This window comes from Tachyglossus aculeatus, chromosome 3 (assembly GCF_015852505.1).
Source record: "Tachyglossus aculeatus isolate mTacAcu1 chromosome 3, mTacAcu1.pri, whole genome shotgun sequence".
NCBI classification, from domain to species: Eukaryota; Metazoa; Chordata; class Mammalia; order Monotremata; family Tachyglossidae; genus Tachyglossus; species Tachyglossus aculeatus.
In genome coordinates, this window is record NC_052068.1 from 27,548,860 (window position 1) to 27,571,963 (window position 23,104).

The 23,104-nt window shown below is 45.8% G+C and overlaps 1 protein-coding gene across 1 annotated transcript in view; it reads left to right on the forward strand.

The window, feature by feature from the left end:
- Positions 1-6,511: 6,511 nt before the first annotated feature.
- KAT6B (lysine acetyltransferase 6B) overlaps positions 6,512-23,104 on the forward strand; it is a 346,051-nt gene continuing 329,458 nt past the window's right edge. The window contains 1 exon segment of the mRNA XM_038743525.1: positions 6,512-6,692. The gene's annotated coding sequence lies outside the window, so the exon portion shown is untranslated.

Here is a 23,104-nt window from a genome sequence, read left to right on the forward strand (position 1 = left end):
ATTCATTCAATCGTATTTATTGAGCGCTTACCGCGTGCAGAGCACTGGACAAAGCGCTTGGGAAGGTCAAATGGGCCCCCATCTACACACGGGCCCCACACCCAACAACGGGCTCTCAGTCACTCATTCATTCATTCACTCAGTCGTATGTATTGAGCGCTTACCGTGTGCAGAGCACTGGACTAAGCGCTTGGGAAGTACAAATCGGCACCATCTGGAGGCGGTCCCTACCCAACATTCCTTCATTCATTCAATCGTATTTACTGAGCGCTTACTGTGTGCAAGTTGGCAACATATAGAGACGGTCCCTACCCAACAGCGGGCTCACAGTCTAGAAGGGGGAGACAGACAACAAAACCAAACATATTAACAAAATAAAATAAATAGAATAGATATGTACAAGTAAAATAGAGGAATATGTACAAGCACAATAATAATAATAATAGCATTTATTAAGCGCTTACTATGTGCAAAGCACTGTTCTAAGCGCTAGGGAGGTTACAAGGTGATCAGGTTGTCCCACGGGGGGCTCACAGTCTTCGACCCCATTTTACAGATGAGGTAACTGAGTTAAGTGACTTGCCCAAAGTCACACAGCTGACAGTTGGCGGAGCCGGGATTTGAACCCATGACCTCTGACTCCAAAGCCCAGGCTCTTTCCTACTGAGCCACGCTGCTTCTCTTCTCATACGTTTTGTTTTGTTCTCTGTCTCCCCCTTCTAGACTGTGAGCCCACTGTTGGGTAGGGACCGTCTCTAGATGTTGCCAACTTGGACTTCCCAAGCGCTTAGTACAGTGCTCTGCACACAGTAAGCGCTCAATAAATACGGTTGAATGAATGAATGAATGAATGATCAGGTTGTCTCCTGTGGGGGGTCCCAGTATTCATCCCCATTCTCCAGATGAGGGAACTGAGGCCCAGAGCGGTGAAGTGGCTTGCCCCAGGTCACCCCAGCTGACGGTGCTCTGCACACAGTAAGCGCTCAATAAATACGATTGAATGAATGAATCGAAGTGCAAGGGTGACGCAGAAGGGAGTGAGAGAAGAAGAAATGAGAGCTAAGTCAGGAAAGTGGGGCAGGGAACGTGTCTGTTTGTTGTGCCCGTTGTTGGGTAGGGACCGTCTCCATATGTTGCCAACTTGTCCTTCCCAAGCGCTTAGTACAGTGCTCTGCACACAGTAAGCGCTCAATAAATACGATTGATTGATTGATTGATATGTTGCCGACCTGTTAACAACTCGAAGCAGCATGGCTCAGTGGAAAGAGCCCCGGCTTAGGAGTCGGAGGTCATGGGTTCAAATCCCGGCTGCGCCACTTGTCAGCTGTGTGACTCTGGGCAAGTCACTTCACTTCTCTGGGCCTCAGTGACCTCATCTGTAAAATGGGGATTGACTGTGAGCCCACCGTGGACAACCTGATCACACTGTAAACTCCCCAGCGCTTAGAACGGTGCTATGCTCATAGTAAGTGCTTAATAAATGCTATTTTTAAATTTTATTTTATGTACTTCCCAAGTGCTTAGTACAGTGCTCTGCACCCTACTGAGAGCTCACCTCCTCCAGGAGGCCTTCCCAGACTGAGCCCCCTCCTTCCTCTCCCCCTCATCCCCCTCCCCATCCCCCCACCTTACCTCTTTTCCCTCCCCACAGCACCTGTATATATGTACATATGCTTGTACGTGTTTATTACTCTATTTATTTTATTTGTGCATATTTATTCTATTTATTTTATTTTGTTAATATAATAATAATAATGATGGCATTTATTAAGCGCTTACTATGTGCAATGCACTGTTCTTTGCGCTGGGGAGGTCACAAGGTGATCAGGTTGTCCCACGGGGGTCTCACAGTCTTCATCCCCCTTTTACAGATGAGGGAACTGAGGCTCAGAGAAGTTAAGTGATTTGCCCAAAGTCACACAGCTGACACTTGGCAGAGCCGGGATTTGAACCCATGACCTCTGACTCCAAAGCCCGCGCTCTTTCCACTGGGCCACACTGCTTCTCTAATATGTTTGGTTTTGTTGTCTGTCTCCCCCTTCTAGACCGTGAGCCCGCTGTTGGGTAGGGACCGTCTTTATATGTTGCCAACTTGGACTTCCCAAGCGCTTAGTACAGTGCTCTGCACACAGTAAGCGCTCAATACATACGATTGAATGAATGAATCAAAGTGCAAGGGTGACGCCACATCTGTTTGTTGTGCCGGTTGTTGGGTAGGGACTGTCTCCATATGTTGCCAACTTGTCACAACTCGAAGCAGCGTGGCTCAGTGGAAAGAGCCCGGGCTTGGGAGTCAGAGGTCATGGGTTCAAATCCCGGCTCCGCCACTTGTCAGCTGTGTGACTCTGGGCAAGTCACTTCACTTCTCTACGCCTCAGTTCCCTCATCTGTAAAACGGGGATTAAGACTGTGAGCCCCCCATGGGACAACCTGATCACCTTGTAACCTCCCCAGCGCTTAGAACAGTGCTTTGCACAAAGTAAGCGCTTAATAAATGCTATTTTTTGTATTCATTCATTCATTCAATCGTATTTATTGAGCGCTTACTGTGTGCAGAGCACTGTACTAAGCGCTTGGGAAGTACAAGCTGGCAACATATAGAGACGGTCCCTACCCAACGGCGGGCTCACAGTCTAGAAGTTGTCTATATGTTGCCAACTTGTACTTCCCAAGCGCTTAGTCCAGTGCTCTGCACACAGTAAGCGCTCAATAAATACGATTGATTGATTGATTGAAGGGGGAGACAGACAACAAAACAAAACATATTAACAAAATAAAATAAATAGAATTAATATGTACAAATAAAATAGAGTAATAATAAATAAATACTTCCCAAACGCTTAGTCCAGTATTCTGCACACAGTAAGCGCTCAATAAATATGATTGAATGAATGAATGAATACAAAAAATAAAAAATAGCATTTATTAAGTGCTTACTATGTGCAAAGCACTGTTCTAAGCGCTGGGGAGGTTACAAGGTGATCAGGCTATGTTGCCAACTTGTACTTCCCAAGCGTTTAGTCCAGTGCTCTGCACACAGTAAGCGCTCAATAAATACGATTGAATGAATGAATACAAAAAATTAAAAAAGATAGCATTTATTAAGTGCTTACTATGTGCAAAGCACTGTTCTAAGCGCTGGGGAGGTTACAAGGTGATCAGGCTGTTAGGTTGCCAACTTGTACTTCCCAAGCGCTTAGTCCAGTGCTCTGCACGCAGTCAGCGCTCAATAAATACGATTGAATGAATGAATACAAAAAATAAACAAAATAGCATTTATTAAGCGCTTACTATGTGCAAAGCACTGTTCTAAGTGCTGGGGAGGTTACAAGGTGATCAGGCTGTTAGGTTGTCAATTTGTACTTCCCAAGCACTTGGTCCAGTGCTCTGCACACAGTAAGTGCTCAATAAAGACCTGTATATATGTATATATATTTGTACATATTTATTACTCTATTTTACTTGTACCTATCTATTCTATTTATTTTATTTTGTTAGTATGTTTGGTTTTGTTGTCTGTCTCCCCCTTCTAGACTGTGAGCCCGCTGTTGGGTAGGGACCGTCTCTATCTGTTGCCAACTTGTACTTCCCAAGCGCTTAGTCCAGTGCTCTGCACACAGTCAGCGCTCAATAAGTACGACTGAATGAATGAATACAAAAAATAAACAAAATAGCATTTATTAAGCGCTTACTATGTGCAAAGCACCGTTCTAAGCGCTGGGGAGGTTACAAGGTGATCAGGTTGCCAACTTGTACTTCCCAAGCGCTTAGTCCAGTGCTCTGCACACAGTAAGCGCTCAATAAAGACCTGTATATATGTTTGTACATATTTATTACTCTATTTATTTTACTTGTACCTATCTATTCTATTTATTTTATTTTGTTAGTATGTTTGGTTTTGTTGTCTGTCTCCCCCTTCTAGACTGTGAGCCCGCTGTTGGGTAGGGACCGTCTCTACCTGTTGCCAACTTGTACTTCCCAAGCGCTTAGTCCAGTGCTCTGCACACAGTCAGCGCTCAATAAATACGATTGAATGAATGAATACAAAAAATAAAAAAATAGCAGTTATTAAGCGCTTACTATGTGCAAAGCACCGTTCTAAGCGCTGGGGAGGTTACAAGGTGATCAGGCTGTTAGGTTGTCAACTTGTACTTCCCAAGTGCTTAGCCCAGTGCTCTGCACACAGTAAGCGGTCAATAAAGACCTGTATATATGTTTGTACATATTTATTACTCTATTTATTTTACTTGTACCTATCTATTCTATTTATTTTATTTTGTTAGTATGTTTGGTTTTGTTGTCTGTCTCCCCCTTCTAGACTGTGAGCCCGCTGTTGGGTAGGGACCGTCTCTATCTGTTGCCAACTTGTACTTCCCAAGCGCTTAGTCCAGTGCTCTGCACACAGTCAGCGCTCAATAAATACGATTGAATGAATGAATACAAAAAATAAAAAAATAGCATTAAGCGCTTACTATGTGCAAAGCACTGTTCTAAGCGCTGGGGAGGTTACAAGGTGATCAGGCTGTTAGGTTGCCAACTTGTACTTCCCAAGCGCTTAGTCCAGTGCTCTGCACACAGTAAGCGCTCAATATGATTGAATGAATGAATGCAAAAAATAAACAAAATAGCATTTATTAAGCACTTACTATGCGCAAAGCACTGTTCTAAGCGCTGGGGAGGTTACAAGGTGATCAGGTTGTTAGGTTGCCAACTTGTACTTCCCAATCGCTTAGTCCAGTGCTCTGCACACAGTAAGCGCTCAATAAAGACCTGTATATATGTTTGTAGATATTTATTACTGTATTTATTTTACTTGTACATATCTATTCTATTTATTTTATTTTGTTAGTATGTTTGGTTTTGTTCTCTGTCTCCCCCTTCTAGACTGTGAGCCCACTGTTGGGTAGGGACGTCTCTCTATGTTGCCAACTTGTACTTCCCAATCACTTAGTCCAGTGCTCTGCACACAGTAAGCGCTCAATAAGGACCTATATATATGTATGTATGTTTGTACATATTTATTACTCTATTTATTTTACTTGTACATATCTATTCTATTTATTTTATTTTGTTAATATGTTTGGTTTTGTTCTCTGTCTCCCCCTTTTAGACTGTGAGCCCGCTGTTGGGTAGGGACCGTCTCTATCTGTTGCCAACTTGTACTTCCCAAGCGCTTAGTCCAGTGCTCTGCACACAGTCAGCGCTCAATAAGTACGACTGAATGAATGAATACAAAAAATAAACAAAATAGCATTTATTAAGCGCTTACTATGTGCAAAGCACCGTTCTAAGCGCTGGGGAGGTTACAAGGTGATCAGGTTGCCAACTTGTACTTCCCAAGCGCTTAGTCCAGTGCTCTGCACACAGTAAGCGCTCAATAAAGACCTGTATATATGTTTGTACATATTTATTACTCTATTTATTTTACTTGTACCTATCTATTCTATTTATTTTATTTTGTTACTATGTTTGGTTTTGTTCTCTGTCTCCCCCTTCTAGACTGTGAGCCCACTGTTGGGTAGGGACCGTCTCTATATGTTGCCAACTTGTACTTCCCAAGCGCTTAGCACAGTGCTCTGCACATAGTAAGCTTTCAATAAATACGATTGATGATGATATATGTATGTACATATTTATAACTCTATTTACTTGTACATATCTATTGTATTTATTTTATTTTGTTAGTATGTTTGGTTATGTTCTCTGTCTCCCCCTTCTAGGCTGTTGGGTGGGGACCGTCTCTAGATGTTGCCAACTTGGACTTCCCAAGCGCTTAGTCCAGTGCTCTGCACACAGTGAGCGCTCAATAAATACGATTGATTGATTGATTGATTACAGACGACTGAATAAATGAGTGGGGGAGGCGGGATTGGAACCCACGACCTCTGACGGCCGAGCCCCGCCGCTTCTCTATGCCTGCACGTGCACCCGGGGAAACTGAGGCACTGTTGGGGGGGGGCACGGTGGGCGGCGCGGAGGAGGAGGGCGCGCTCCCGCCGGCGCGCATGCGCGCCCGCCCCGGAATCCTGCGGCCGGCGCCAGCGATCGCCTCTCACACAAACTTGATCCGCGGAGCGGGGGGGGCGGGGCCGGGACAACCACACTTCTGATTGACGCCTGCCTCCACCAATGACGGCGCGCTTCCCGCCCGGCCGCCGGGCCAATCCGCGGCTCGCGCTGGGAGGCGGGGCGGAGTCGGAGGTGGTGAGGCGACGGGTGGAGGGGGAGACGGAGGCGGCCAATCCGGGCGGGGCAGGGGCGGTGGCGGCGGGCGGCGATTGGCTGTGGCCGCTCGGGGCGGGGCTGGGCCCCGGGGGGGCGTGTCCGCCTCGGAGCGGGGTGACGGACGGGCGCGCGGGCCAATGGGCGGCCGAGGCGCCCGCGGGCTGGTGACGGACGGGCGCGCGGGCCAATGGGCGGCCGCGGGCGGTGCAGGCGCTGCCCAATGGCGCGGCGGCGGGGCGGGGCCGCGGCGCGGGTTTAATGAGACTCCATTGGGCTGTAATCAGTGTCATGTCGGATTCATGTCAACGACAACAACAGGGGGACCCAAAATGGCGGCGGTTTAGCTCCTACCCCTGGCGGCAGCGGTGGCGGCGCCTCCCCCGGGAAGGGGCAGAAGCGGCGGCGGCGGCGGCGGCCCTCGCTTTGGCGGCGGCGTTGGTGGCAGCGCCCCCGGCAGGCGCGACCAGGTCTGACACCCGCCCCCCGCCCTCGGCGCGCTCCCAGGGGGAGGAGACTGGGAGGGGGAGGGCGCGCGGGGGCGCGCGCGCGCGCGCGACGCCCCTCCCACAAGCCCCCGCGCGGGGGTCACCGCGGGGCCGCCTGGGGTCAGGCTGCTCCGCGCGGGAAGGCGGGGGGGGGGGGGGGGGAGAGGAGGGAGGCCCCGCCCCCTCCCGCCGAGGGACTCCGGGGGGGGAGGGGGGAGTGGGCGGGGCTTCCGAGGGGAGGGGGCGGGGCTTAGGGGGGCGGGGCGCGAGGCGCCGGGGCCGGGCGGAAGTGCGGCCTGAGGCGCCGGGGGGGGGGGGGGAGGGGGCGCCGAAAGGGATTGTGGGAAAAGGCGCGAAGCTCGACGACCGTCGCCTCAGCGCCGCCTGTGAGGTGCGAGGCCCCGAATGTCGGTGATAATAATTATAATAATAATAATTATAATAATGATGGCATTTATTAAGCGACTACTATGTGCAAAGCAATGTTCTAAACGCCGGGGAGATTACAAGGTGATGAGGTTGTCCCACGGGAGGCTCACAGTCTTCGTCCCCATTTGACAGGTGAGGGGACTGAGGCCCAGAGAGGTGAGGTGACTTGCTTAAAGTCCCACAGCTGACTACTACTACTACTGATAATGACAGCATTTATTAATAATAATAATACGGATGATGGCATTTATTAAGTGCTTACTATGTGCAAAGCGCTGTTCTAAGCGCTGGGGAGATTAGAAGGTGATGAGGTTGTCCCACGGGGGGCTCACAGTCTTCGTCCCCATTTGACAGGTGAGGGAACTGAGGCCCAGAGAGGTGAGGTGACTTGCCCAAAGTCACCCAGCTGACAAGTGGTGGAGTTGGGATTAGAACCCACAACCTCTGACTCTTAAGCCCGGCCTCTTTCCACTGAGCCACGGTACTACTACTACTACTATTAATGACAGCATTCAATAATAATAATGGCATTTATTAAGCACTTACTATGTGCAAAGCACTGTTCTAAACGCTGGGGAGATTACAAGGTGATCAGGTTGTCCTATTGGGGGCTCACAGTCTTCGTCCCCATTTGACAGGTGAGGGGACTGAGGCCCAGAGAAGTGAGGCGTGCTACTACTGATAATGACGGCATTTATTAATAATAATAATACGGATGATGGCATTTATTAAGCGCTTACTATGTGCAAAGCACTGTTCTAAGCGCCGGGGAGATTACAAGGTGATGAGGTTGTCCCACGGGGGGCTCACAATCTTCTTGCCCATTTGACAGGTGAGGGAACTGAGGTCCAGAGAAGTGAGGTGACTTGCCCAGAGTCCCACAGCTGACTACTACTACTGATAATGACGGCATTTATTAATAATAACAATACTGATGATGGCATTTATTAAGCGCTTACTGTGTGCAAAGCGCTGGGGAGATTACGAGGTGATGAGGTTGTCCCACGAGGGGCTCACAGTCTTCGTCCCCATTTGACAGGTGAGGGAACTGAGGCCCAGGGAAGTGAGGCGGCTTGCCCAGAGTCCCACAGCTGACAAGTGGTGGAGTGGAGATTTGAACCCATGACCTCTGACACCAAAGCCCGGCCTCTTTCTGCTGAGCCACATTACTACTACTACTACTAATGACAGCATTCATTAATAATAATAATACTTTTGATGGCATTTATTAAGCGCTTACTATGTGCAAAGCACTGTTCCAAGCACTGGGGAGGTTCCAAGGTGATCAGGCTGTCCCACGGGGGGCTCACAGTCTTCGTCCCCATTTGACAGGTGAGGGAACTGAGGCCCAGAGAGGTGAGGTGACTTGTCCAAAGTCACCCAGCTGACAAGTGGCGGAGTTGGGATTAGAACCCACAACCTCTGACTCTTAAGCCCGGCCTCTTTCCACTGAGCCACAGTACTACTACTACTACTACTACTACTAATGACAGCATTCAATAATAATAATAATGGCATTTGTTAAGCGCTTACTATGTGCAAAGCACTGTTCTAAACACTGGGGAGATTACAAGGTGATCAGGTTGTCCTACAGGGGGCTCACAGTCTTTGTCCCCATTTGACAGGTGAGGGAACTGAGGCCCAGAGAAGTGAAGTGACTTGCTTAAAGTCCCACAGCTGACAGCTGACTACTACTACTACTGATAATGACGGCATTTATTAATAATAATAATAATACGGATGACGGCATTTATTAAGTGCTTACTATGTGCAAAGCACTGTTCTAAACGCTGGGGAGGTTACAAGGTGATCAGGTTGTCCCACTGGGGGGGGCTCACAGTCTTCGTCCCCATTTGACAGGTGAGGGAACTGAGGCCCAGAGAAGTGACTTGCCCAAAATCACCTAGCTGACAAGTGGCAGAGTTGGGATTAGAACCCACAACCTCTGACTCTTAAGCCCAGCCTCTTTCCTCTGAGCCACGGTACTACTACTATTAATGACAGCATTCAATAATAATAATAATAATAATAATAATAATAATAATAATAATGGCATTTATTAAGCACTTACTATGTGCAAAGCACTGTTTTAAACGCTGGGGAGATTACAAGGTGATCAGGTTGTCCTACGGGGGCTCACAGTCTTCGTCCCCATTTGACAGGTGAGGGGACTGAGGCCCAGAGAAGTGAGGTGACTTGCCCAGAGTCCCACAGCTGACAAGTGGAGGAGTCGAGATTTGAACCCATGACCTCTGACTCCAAAGCCCGGCCTCTTTCCACTGAGCCATGTTACTACTACTACTACTGATGATGGCATTTGTTAATAATAACAATAATAATAATGACATTTATTAATAATAATAATAATAATGATGGCATTTATTAAACACTTACTATGTGCAAAGCCCTGTTCCAAGCGCTGGGGAGGTTACAAGGTGATCAGGTTTTCCAACGAGGGGCTCACAGTCGTCGTCCCCATTTGACAGGTGAGGGAACTGAGGCCCAGAGAAGTGAGGTGACTTGCCCAGAGTCCCACAGCTGACTAGTGGTTGAGTTGAGATTTGAACCCATGACCTCTGACTCCAAAGCCCGGCCTCTTTCTGCTGAGCCACATTACTACTACTACTAATGACAGCATTCATTAAGAATAATAATAATAATAATAATAATAATAATAATGATGGCATTTATTAAGCGCTTACTATGTGCAGAGCACTGTTCTAAGCGCTGGGGAGGTCACAAGGTGATCTGGTGGTCCCACGGGGGGCTCACAGTCTACGTCCCCATTTGACAGGTGAGGGAACTGAGGCCCAGAGAAGTGAGGTGACTTGCCCAGAGTCCCACAGCTGACTAGTGGTGGAGTCGAAGTTTGAACCCATGACCTCTGACTCCAAAGCCCGACCTCTTTCTGCTGAGCCACATTACTACTACTACTACTAATGACAGCATTCATTAATAATAATAATAATAATAATAATAATAATAATAATAATGATGGTATTTATTAAGCGCTTACTATGTGCAGAGCACTGTTCTAAGCGCTGGGCAGGTCACAAGGTGATCTGGTGGTCCCACGGGAGGCTCACAGTCTTCGTCCCCATTTGACAGGTGAGGGAACTGAGGCACAGAGAAGTGAGGTGACTTGCCCAGAGTCCCACAGCTGACAGCTGACTACTACTACTGATAATGAAGGCTTTTATTAATAATAATAATAATACTGATGATGGCATTTATTAAGCGCTTACTATGTGCAAAGCACTGTTCCAAGTGCTGGGGAGATCACAAGGTGATCAGGTTGTCCCACAGGGGGCTCACAGTCTTTGTCCCCATTTGACAGGTGAGGGGACTGAGGCCCAGAGAAGTGAAGTGACTTGCCCAGAGTCCCACAGCTTAGTGGTTGAGTCGAGATTTGAACCCATGACCTCTGACTCTTAAGCCTGGGCTCTTTACGCTGAGCCACGTTACTGCTACTACTACTACTACTACTACTACTACTACTAATGATGTCATTTGTTAATAATAATAATACTCATGATGGCATGTATTAAGCACTTACTATGTGCAAAGCACTGTTCTAAACGCTGGGGAGGTCACAAGGTGATCAGGTTGTCCTACGGGGGGCTCACAGTCTTCGTCCCCATTTGACAGGTGAGGGAACTGAGCCCCAGTGAAGTGACTTGCCCAGAGTCCCACAGCTGACAGCCGACTACTACTGATAATGACAGCATTTATTAATAATAATAATACTGATGATGGCATTTATTAAGCGCTTACTATGTGCAAAGCACTGTTCTAAGCAATGGGGAGATTACAAGGTGATCAGGTTGTCCCACGGGGGACTCACAGTCTTCGTCCCCATTTGACAGGTGAGGGAACTGAGGCCCAGAGAAGTGAAGTGACTTGCCCAGAGTCCCACAGCTGACAGCTGACTACTACTACTGATAATGACGGCTTTTATTAATAATAATAATACTGATGATGGCATTTATTAAGCGCTTACTATGTGCAAAGCACTGTTCCAAGCGCTGGGGAGATCACAAGGTGATCAGGTTGTCCCACGAGGGGCTCACAGTCTTCGTCCCCATTTGACAGGTGAAGGAACGGAGGCCCAGAAAATTTAAATGACTTGCCCAAAGTCACACAGCTGACAGCTGACTACTACTACTGATAATGATGGCATTTATTAATAATAATAATACTGATAATGGCATTTATTAAGCGCTTACTATGTGCAAAGCACTGTTCCAAGCGCCGGGGAGATTACAGGGTGATCAGGTTGTCCCACGAGGGGCTCACAGTCTTCGTCCCCATTTGACAGGGGAGGGAACTGAGGCCCAGAGAAGTGAAGTGGCTTGCCCAGAGTCCCACAGCTGACAAGTGGAGGAGTTGCGATTTGAACCCATGACCTCTGACTCCAAAGCCCGGCCTCTTTCCACTGAGCCACGTTACTACTACTACTACTAATGACAGCATTCATTAATAATAATAATAATAATAATAATGGCATTTATTAAGCGCTTACTATGTGCAAAGCGCTGTTCTAAGCGCTGGGGAGATTACAAGGTGATCAGGTTGTCCCACAGGGGGCTCACAGTCTTCATCCCCATTTGACAGGTGAGGGAACTGAGGCCCAGAGAAGTGAAGCGACTTGCCCAGAGTCCCACAGCTGACAAGTGGTGGAGTCGAGATTTGAACCCATGACCTCTGACTCCAAAGCCCGGCCTCTTTCCGCTGAGCCACGTTACTAATAATAGTAATAGTAATGATAGTAATAATAATAATAATAATGGCATTTATTAAGCACTTACTATTGGGGTATACAAGGTGATCAGGTTGTCCCACGTAGGGCTCACAGTCTTCATCCCCATTTTGCAGATGAGGTCACTGAGGCCCAGAGAAGTTAAGTGACTTGCCCAAAGTCACACAGCTGACAGCTGACTACTACTACTAATAATGATGGCATTTATTAATAATAATACTGATGATGGCATTTATTAAGCACTTACTATGTGCAAAGCACTGTTCTAAGCACTGGGGAGGTTACAAGGTGATCAGGTTGTCCCACGGGGGGCTCACAGTCTTCATCCCCATTTGACAGGTGAGGGAACTGAGGCACAGAGAAGTGAGGTGACTTGCCCAGAGTCCCACAGCTGACAAGTGGTGGAGTTGAGATTTGAACCCATGACCTCTGACTCCAAAGCCCGGCCTCTTTCCTCTGAGCCACGTTACTACTACTACTAATGATGGCATTTATTAATAATAACAATAATAATAATGGCATTTATTATTAATAATAATAATGTTGGCATTAAACGCTTACTAAGTGCAAAGCACTGTTCTAAGCACTGGGGAGAATACAAAGTGATCAGGTTGTCCCACATTGGGTTCCCAGTCCTCATCCCCATTTTCCAGATGAGGTCACTGAGGCCCAGAGAAGTGAACTGACTTGCCCAGAGTCACCCAACTGACAAGTGGCAGAGCCGGGATTTGAACCCATGACCTCTGACTCCAAAGCCCGTAGTCTTTCCACTGAGCCACGTTACTACTACTACTAATAATAATGATGGCATTTATTATTAATAATAATAATAATAATGATGATGGCATTTATTAAGCACTTACTATGTGCAAAGCACTGTTCTAAGCACTGGGGAGATTACAAGGTGATCAGTTTGTCCCATGGGGGGCTCACAGTCTTAATCCCCATTTTACAGATGAGGGAACTGAGGCCCAGAGAAGTGAAGCGACTTGCCCAAAGTCACACAGCTGACAAGCGGTGGAGTCGGGATTTGAACCCATAACCTCTGACTCCAAAGCCTGGGCTCTTTCCACTGAGCCATGTTACTACTACTACTACTAATAATGACAGCATTCAATAATAATAATAATAATAATAATAATGGCATTTATTAAGTGCTTACTATGTCCAAAGCACTGTTCCAAGTGCTGGGGAGGTTAAAAGTGATCAGGTTGTCCCACAGGGGGCTCATAGTCTTAATCCCTATTTTACAGATGAGGGAACTGAGGCACAGAGAAGTGAAGTGACTTTCCCAGAGTCACACAGCTGACAAGTGGCGGAGCCGGGATTTGAACCCATGACCTCTGACTCCAAAGCCTGGGCTCTTTCCACTGAGCCACATTACTCCTACTAATAATAGTAATGATGACATTTATTAATAATAATAATAATAATGATGATGGCATTTATTAAACGCTTACTCTGTGCAAACCACTGTTCGAAGCGCTGGGGAGGTTACAGGGTGAAAAGCCCTTACTACTACTATTACTAATAATGATGACATTTATTAATATTAATATTAATAATAATAATAATGACATTTATTAAACGCTTACTATGTGCAAAGCACTGTCTTAAGCGCTGGGGAGGTTACAAGGTGAAAAGCCCCTACTAGTTACTACTACTAATAATGATGGTATTTATTAATAATAATAATAATGATGGCATTTATTAAGCGCTTACTATGTGTAATACACTGTTCTAAGCGCTGGGGTGGTACAAGGTAAGCAGGTTGTCTCACGGGGGGCTCACAGTCTTCATCCCCATTTTACAGGTGAGGGAACTGAGGCCCAGGGAAGTGAAGTGACTTGCCCAAAGTCACCCAGATGACAAGTGGTGGAGCCGGGATTTGAACCCATGACCTCCGACTCCAAAACCCGTACTCTTACCACTGAGCCATGTTACTACTACTACTACTAATAATAATGACGGCTTTTTATTAATAATAATAATACTGATGATGGCATGTATTAAGCACTTACTATGTGCAAAGCACTGTTCTAAGCTCTGGGGAGATTACAAGGTGATCAGGTTGTCCCATGGGGGGCTCACAGTCTTCGTCCCCATTTTAGAGATGAGGGGACTGAGGCCCAGAGAAGTGAAGTGACTTGCCCAAAGTCACACAGCTGACAAGTGGCAGAGCCAGGATTTGAACCAATGATGTCTGACTCCAAAGCCCGTACTCTTTCCACTGAGCCACGTTGCTACTACTACTACTAGTAATAATGATGATGGCTTTTATTAATAATAATAATGATGGCATTTATTAAGTGCTTACTATGTGCAGAGCACTGTTCTAAGCGCTGGGGAGGTTACAAGGTGATCAGGTTGTCCCACATGGGGTTCCCAGTCCTCATTCCCATTTTCCAGATGAGGTCACTGAGGCCCAGAGAAGCGAACTGACTTGCCCAAAGTCACCCAACTGACAAATGGCGGAGCGGGATTTGAACCCATGACCCCCGACTCCAAAGCCCGTGCACTTTCCACTGAGCCACGCTGCTTCTCTTATTCATTAAGCGCTTACTGTGTGCAAAGCACTGTTCTAAGCACTGGGGAGGTTACAAGGTGATCGGGTTGTCCCATGGGGGGCTCACAGTCTTCACCCCCATTTTCCAGATGAGGGAACTGAGGCACAGAGAAGTTGTGACTTGCCCAAAGTCACCCAGCTGACCATTCATTCAATTGTATTTGTTGAGCGTTACTTGTTCATATTTATTCTATTTATTTTATTTTGTTAATATGTTTGGTTTTGTTGTCTGTCTCCCCCCTTGTAGACTGTGAGCCCACTGTTGGGTAGGGACTGTCTCTATATGTTGCCAACTTGTACTTCCCAAGCGCTTAGTACAGTGCTCTGCACACAGTATGCGCACAATAAATGCGATTGAATGAATGAATGAATGCAGAGCACTGTACTAAGCGCTTGGGAAGTACAAGTTGGCAACAGATAGAGACGGTCCCTACCCAACAGTGGAACAATTGGTGGAGCCAGAATTTGAACCCATGACCTCTGACTCCAAAGCCCGAGCTCTTTCCACGGAGCCACGCTGCTTCTTACTGTGTGCCAACCACTGTTCTAAGCGCTGGGGGAGAGTACAATACTACTACTACTACTACTACTACTACTACTACTACTACTACTACTACTACTAATGTCATTTATTAAGTGCTTACTATGTGCCAAGCACTGGTCTAAGCGCTGGGAAGTTTACAAGGTGATCAGGTTGTCCCATGTGGGGCTCACAGTCTTCATCCCCATTTGACAGGTGAGGGAACTGAGGCACAGATAATAATAATAATAATAATAGTAATGACGATAGTATTTGTCAAGCGCTTACCATGTGCCAACCACTGTTCTAAGCGCTGGGGGGATACAATAATAATAATAATGATGGCATTTATTAAGCGCTTACTATGTGCAAAGCACTGTTCTAAGCGCTGGGGAGGTTTCAAGGTGATCAGGTTGTCCCCTGTGGGCTCACAGTCTTCATCCCCATTTGACAGATGAGGGAACTGAGGCACAGAGACCAATAATAATAATGATGATGGCATTTGTCAAGCACTTACTATGTGCCAACCACTGTTCTAAGCGCTGGGGGGGGGATACAATAATAATAATAATGGCATTTATTAAGCGCTTCTTATGTGCAAAGCACTGTTCTAAGCACCGGAGAGGTTACAAAGTGATCAGATTGTCCCATGTGGGGCTCACAGTCTTCATCCCCATTTGACAGATGAGGGAACTGAGGCAAAGAGAATAATAATGATGATGGTATTTGTCAAGCGCTTACTATGTGCCAAGCACTGTTCTAAGTGCTGGGGGGGATACAAGGTGATCAGGTTGTCCCACATGGGGCTCACAGTCTTCATCCCCATTTGACAGGTGAGGGAATTGAGGCACAGAGAATAATAATAATAATAATAATGATGATACTTGTCAAGTGCTTACTATGTGCCAAGCACTGTTCTAAGCGCTGAGGGGGATACAAGGTGATCAGGTTGTCCCCCGTGGGGCTCACAGGCTTCATCCCCATTTGACAGGTGAGGGAACAGAGGCACAGAGAATAATAATAATAATGATGATTGCATTTGTCAAGCGCTTACTATGTGCCAACCACTGTTCTAAACACTCGGGGTGGGGGGGATACAATAATAATAATAATGGCGTTTATTAAGCGCTTACTATGTGCAAAGCACTGTTCTAAGCGCCAGGGAGATTACAAGGTGATCAGGTTGTCCCATGTGGGGCTCACAGTCTTCATCCCCATTTGACAGATGAGGGAACTGAGGCAAAGAGAATAATAATAATAATGATGGTATTTGTCAAGCGCTTATGAGCTTTGGAGTCAGAAGTCTTGGGTTCAAATCTCAGCTCCACCAATTGTGAGCTGTGTGACTTTGGGCAAGTCACTTCACTTCTCTGTGCCTCAGTTATCTCATCTGTAAAATGGGGATTAAGACTGTGAGCCCCCCGTGGGACAACCTGATCACCTTGTAACTTCCCCAGAGCTCAGAACAGTGATTTGCACATAGTAAGCGCTTAATAAATACTATTATTATTATTATTATTATTATTATTATGTGCCAAGCACTGTTCTAAGCACTCGGGGGGATACAAGTTCAGGTTGTCCCACGTAGGGCTCACAGTCTTCATCCCCATTTGACAGATGAGGGAACTGAGGCACAGAGAATAATAATGATGATGGTATTTGTCAAGCAGTTACTATGTGCGAAGCACTGTTCTAAGCGCTGGCGGGGATATAAGGCAATCAGGTTGTCCCACGTGGGGCTCACAGTCTTCGTCCCCATTTGACAGATGAGGGAACTGTGAGGCACAGAGAATAATAATAATAATAATGATGATGATGGTATTTTTTAAGCATTTACTATGTGTGAAACACTGTTCTAAGCGCTGGGGGGGATACAAGGCGTTCAGGTTGTCCCATGGGGGGCTCACAGTCTTCCTCCCCATTTGACAGATGAGGGAACTGAGGCATAGAGAATGATAATAATAATAATAGTAATGATGGTAAGCACTTACTATGTGCCACTCACTATTCTAAGCACTGGAGAGGATACAAGGTGATCACGTAGGGCTCACAGTCTTCATCCCCGTTTTACAGATGAGGGAACTGAGGCCCAGAGAAGTGACTTGCCCAAAGTCACCCAGATGACAAGTGGCGGAGTTGGGATTAGAACCCGTGATACCCATAATAGGTGCCTAACAAATCATGATTCATTCATTCAATCGTGTTTATTGAGCGCTCACTGTGTGCAGAGCACTGGATGAAGCGCTTGGGAGAGGACAAATTGGCAACATCTAGAGACGGGCGTGATCCAACAACAGGCTCACATTCATTCATTCACTCATTCATTCATTCATTCATTCAGTTGTATTTATTGAGCACTTACTGTGTGCAGAACACTGGACGAAGGATTTGGGAAGTACAAGTCAGCAACATATAGAGACAGGCCCTACCCAACAATGGGCTCACAGTCTAGAAGGGGCAAGCACTTACTACTACTACTACTACTAATAATGATGATGATGGTATTCGTTAAGTGCTTACTATGTGCCAAGCACTGCTCTAAGCGCCAGGCTAGATACGAGGTGATCAGGTTGTCCCACGTGGGGCTCACAGTCTTAATCCCCGTTTTACAGATGAGGGAACTGAGGCACAGAGAAGTGAAGCGACTTGCCCACGGTCACTCAGCAGACAAGTGGCAGAGCCGGGATTAGAACCCACAACCTCTGACTCCCAAGCCTGTACTCTTGCCACTAGGCCACGCTGCTTACTATGTGCCAAATGCTGTTCTTAATAATAGTAATAGTAATGATGGCATTTGTTAAGCGCTTACTATGTGCTGAGCACTGTTCTAATAATAATAATAATGATGGCATTTCTTAAGCGCTTACTATGTGCAAATAATAATAATAATAATTGGCATTTGTTAAGCACTTACTATGTGCAAAGCACTGTTCTAAGCGCTGGGGAGGCTACAGGCTGATCAGTTTGCCCCACGTGGGGCTCACAGTCTTAATCCCCATTTTACAGATGAGGTAATTGAGGCCCAGAGAAGTTAAGTGACTTGCCCAAACTCACACAGCAGACATGTGGTGGAGTTGGGATACAAGGCGATCAGGTTGTCTCATGATCAGGTTGTCTCAGGGCTCACAGTCTTAATCCCCACTTTACAGATGAGGTAACCGAGGCTCAGAGAAGTTAAGTGGCTTGTCCAAGGTCACACAGCAGACATGTGGCGGAGCCGGGATTAGAACCGGTTAGATACACTCTCCCCCTTCTAGACCGTGAGCCTGTTGTTCGGTAGGGACCATCTCTTTATCATCATCAATCGTATTTATTGAGCGCTTACTATGTCTCTTTATGCCAATTTGTACTTCCCAAGCGCTTAGTACAGTGCTCTGCACACAGTAAGCGCTCAATAAATACGATTGATGATGATGATGTTGCCGATTTGTATTTCCCAAGCGCTTAGTATGGTGCTCTGCACACAGTAAGCGCTCAATAAATATGATTAAATGAGTGAACGAATACAAGGTTGCCCCAGGTTGGGCTCACAGTCTTCATCCCCATTTTGCAGATGAGGTAACTGAAGCACAGAGAAATCAAGTGACTTGCCCAGAGTCACACAGCTGATATGTGGTGGAGCTGGGATTAGAACTCATGAACCCACGACCTCTGACTCCCAAGCCTGGGCTCTTTCCACTGGGCCACGCTGGTTCTTAGCACTGGGGTAGATCCAAGGTTATCAGGTTGTCCCACGTGGGGCTCACCATCTTCATCCCCGTTTTTCAGGGAACTGAGGCACAGAGAAGTGAACTGACTTGCCCCAAGTCACCCAGCTGACAAGTGGCGGAGGCGGGATTAGAACTCACACCCTCCGACTCCCAAGCCCATGTTCTTGCCACTAGGCCATGCTGCGTATTGTTAAGCGCTTACTGTGTGCCAAGCGCTGGGGTAGATACAAGGTCATCAGGTTGTCCCATGTGGGGCTCACCATCTTCATCCCCATTTTTCAGATGAAGTAACTGAGGCACAGAGAGGTGAAGTGCCTGCCCAAAGTCACCCAGCTGACAAGTGGTGGAGCCGGGATTAGAACTCATGACCTTTGACTCCCAACCCTGGGCTCTTTCCAGTCTTCTAGACAGTGAGCCCACTGTTGGGTAGGGACTGTCTCTATATGTTGCCAACTTGTGCTTCCCAAGCGCTTAGTACAGTGCTCTGCACACAGTAAGCGCTCAATAAATACGATTGATTGATTGACTTCCACTAAGCCACGCCGCTAACAAACACCATTATCATCATTATGATTATTATTCGGGGGCCCGAAGATGTGAGGGAGGACAGGAGATAGATATATATATATATATCTATCTATATATATATATCTATATATATATATGTGTTGGGTAGGGACTGTCCCTATATGTTGCCAACTTGTACTTCCCAAGCGCTTGGTACAGTGCTCTGCACACAGTAAGTGCTCAATAAATACGATTGATGATGATGATGAGAGGCCCTGTCCATAGAAGCGGGGAAGGGGGATCCTAACTGGAGGTGCCACAAGGCCTGCAAGAAAAAAGAATATTGACAAGGAAAGGGTTGGCGGCCCAGTGACAGAATATTTTGTGGAAAGGAGAAGGTGGAGCGGAGAGGTCATAACAAGACATTTGGATTTTCCCTTAGGGGAGATGGGGAAGGGACCCGGGATGGTGAGGGAGCCAAGTCAGTTGAGCCTCTGGACCCTCTCATCATCATCATCATAATAATAATAATAATCATAATAATAATAATATTTATTAAGCGCTTACTATGTGCAAAGCACTGTTCTAAGCCGTGGGGAAGTTACAAGGTGATCAGGTTGTCCCACGGGGGGCTCACAGTCTTAATCCCCATTTTACAGGTGAGGGAACTGAGTCCCAGAGAAGTGAAGTGACTTTTCCAAAGTCACACAGCTGACAATTGGCGGAGCCGGGATTTGAACCCATGACCTCTGACTCCAAAGCCCGGGCTCTTTCCGCTGAGCCACGCTGCTTCTCTAGACTGTAGACTCGTTGTGGGCAGGGAATGTGGTAGTGTACTCCCCCAAGTGTTTAGTACAGTGTTCTGCAACCAGTAGGCACTCAATAAATACCATTGATTGGTTGCGTAAGGTACGGGATAGTGTACTCTCCCAAGCGTTTAGAACAGTGCTCTGCACGCAGTAGGCGCTCAGTAACTACCATTGATTGATTGGGTAAGGAACGGGAGAGTGTACCCTTCCCAAGGGCTTAGTACAGTGCTCTGCCCACAGGAGGTGTTCAGTAAATACCATTGGTTGGGTAAGGCAGTAACTTGGAGTGAGGTGTAACGGTTTGGGAATTTTCCAGAAGGAGAGAAGGGACCGCAAATGGGAGCAGCCATGCCGGGTGGGAAGTGGGTGTGATAAGAAAGATGGTGGGAATGGTCTAAGAGGGGATTAGGCAAAAAATGGGTGGGTTTTTGTGTGGGGGGGGGATTTCGAGGTTATTGTAATGGACAAATAAACTGGGTTGGAAGAAACAATGGTGTCGGGTTGTGGTAATTTATGAAGGGGGGAAGAGTACGTTTTGAAACTTGAGCAGTGGGGGGATCAAAAGGCAGTTTGTGTTGTAGGGGACAGGATGGTGAAGTAGTGAGTTGAATATGTTGAATTGGAGCTTTCACGATTGGAGGTGTAGGAAGGAATACATCTGGAGCAGAGACGTGGGGTGAAAAATTTCATGACTGTAGTAGTTAGGATTGAGTGTTTATACCCATGTCTATTTAGCTCGACACACGTACACACCCACAAACAGTGTTTCTTATTCGAAGAAGATGGAGTTAGTAGAAGGTGTGTGGGCGGTGGATGCGATTGTCCCCTATGGCTTTGGGACTGGAGAAGCGATGGAATGGTATGAGTTGGAAACCAAATCACCAGAGGGGCTGGGGTACGTCTTGGTAAAGTGAGAGCTACTAGGGCCAGAGATGAGGTTATCAGGGCGTACTATTTCTTCATAACAGTATTTACAAAAAAGGTGAACGTTCCTGTCAGTTGGAGCGGGAATTGCCTGTGCTAAATACTATGTAACACAACTAAAAGTCTTTCTAAATACTGTGGGTAGTGCTGTCATTACATTCTTCAGTTTTCTTAAAAGTATTGAAAGGAAAGGAAATGGTGTTTTTGAAACCCAATTGAGGTGAGAAGGGTGGGGCAGGGTGAATAGCAAGTAATCAGTCTTCTCCCTGCAGAATGGCAAGAAAGGAGGGGTACAAAGAAAGATTTTGATTGTGATTAATTTGCATTCTGCTAGTACCTTTTTTTCAGTGAACTCATAAAACCCCCTCTTGCACAAGATTATCCTCCAACTATCCCTTTGAGGCACGTAACTATTCAGAAAAAGGGCTTCTCCCTCTCACCTCCTCCCACAACCTTCCCTCCTCACTCCTGTGAGAAGGATATATATATACCAATATATATATATACCAATATATATATATATCCTGTGCAAGATCTATTTTTGTTTCTCTAAACTTACCTCTGTTCCTTCTCCTTGATCTCTCTCTGATTCTATTGCAGTGGAAAGAGAGAGAGTGAGCAGGTAGTAAGGCATTTCATGAAATTACACATCACAGGTCACCAGCAGATTACCTAATTTTCCTCATCGGTTACATTAAAAAAAACCCCCAACAAATCTTTGAATTGAATTTAGAGTTTACTTTCTTCACAGTAGGTATCACAAATGAAATAAGTTTGTGCAGTTCTAATCATTACATCTGGGAGGCTTAAAGGACCATTTAAGGACACTATCGTTTAGATAAATTTAGACTTTTAGACTGTGAGCCCACTGTTGGGTGGGACTGTCTCTATATGTTGCCAACTTGTACTTCCCAAGCGCTTAGTACAGTGCTCTGCACGCAGTAAGCACTCAATAAATGCGATTGATTGATTGATTGATCGTTTAAATTGCATAGTAGGAAAGTGATTGGCTGAGGTATGGCATTGCCAATTATCTCTCTCAGCCCTAAAATAAAACTGGAATTGCTTTTCAAGTGCTCTGGATTTCTGAAGTTGTCAGTAATGGCTAATTCCATAATTCTGAAATAGCATATGTATTTCAAGATGTTTTAAAAATCCTTTAGATGTCAGGCTTATTTTTCTAATAATGTATAGTTGGTGGGTTTTTGCACCGATCGGTAACAATGGCGAGGGCCAGCTCTTAACTAAAAAGTTCCAGGAGTGGTAGCTATATTCAGCTGTCAAAACAAGTACTTTAATGTTAGTTGATCGGTTCTAAATTGAGAGTGCTTAGTTATAATATTATCTCTGCTAATCAGTGTACTCTAACTACAAGGACCTGCCAGCTTCAAATGACTTTTATGCCTCTCAATAAAAACACTCTGTTTTACAAGGGATCAAATTTCCTGGGAGGTTGCTAACAATATGTTAAAATGCTAAGAGACTATAAATACTGAGCAAATTTGACTGCAGGCACAGCTAAGTAGACTCAGTTCATAGTCTTTTTCCAATTTCAAATTATGATGTTAAAATCCTTGCTATGGTTTACGGAAAGCTTAATAGGTTATTGGTGATTTAGATGTTTGAAAGACTAACAAAATCCTTTCTCGATGCAGAGTGTGTTATAACGGAATTGCATTTCTAATAAATATACTTTAGTTGATACATTGAGTTTTTTGAAGAGTTTTAGATTTGGAAATCCTAGTTAGGTGGTGGTGATGTTAGTATGAGTTTTTAATAACTTAAGCTTCCAGGACAATGAGTAGCAAAGAAGAGCCAGTATTTTAAAGAACCCTCAATTAAACTACAAAAGTACAGCATAAGGATAGAAGTATGACTTTTAGAGATTACTCTGTGGAAACTAAAATGAAGGGTAAACTTTGTTTTCGCTGTAAGAATTCCTTATCATTATTTTAGACTTTGGCTATATGCTCATGACCGCTAGGTAATAAAATGAATACCAATGACACAGCAGAAGTTGGAAGATATCACATGGAATGTGTGCAGCTGTGGACAATGTTTACAGAATTTAAACATTTAAGTTGGCACACACTAAACTTTTACGCTGCTCTTTCTTATTTTATAAATGATTACTGTAGCTATGAAAAGTATGAAAAAACTGCACTTATGA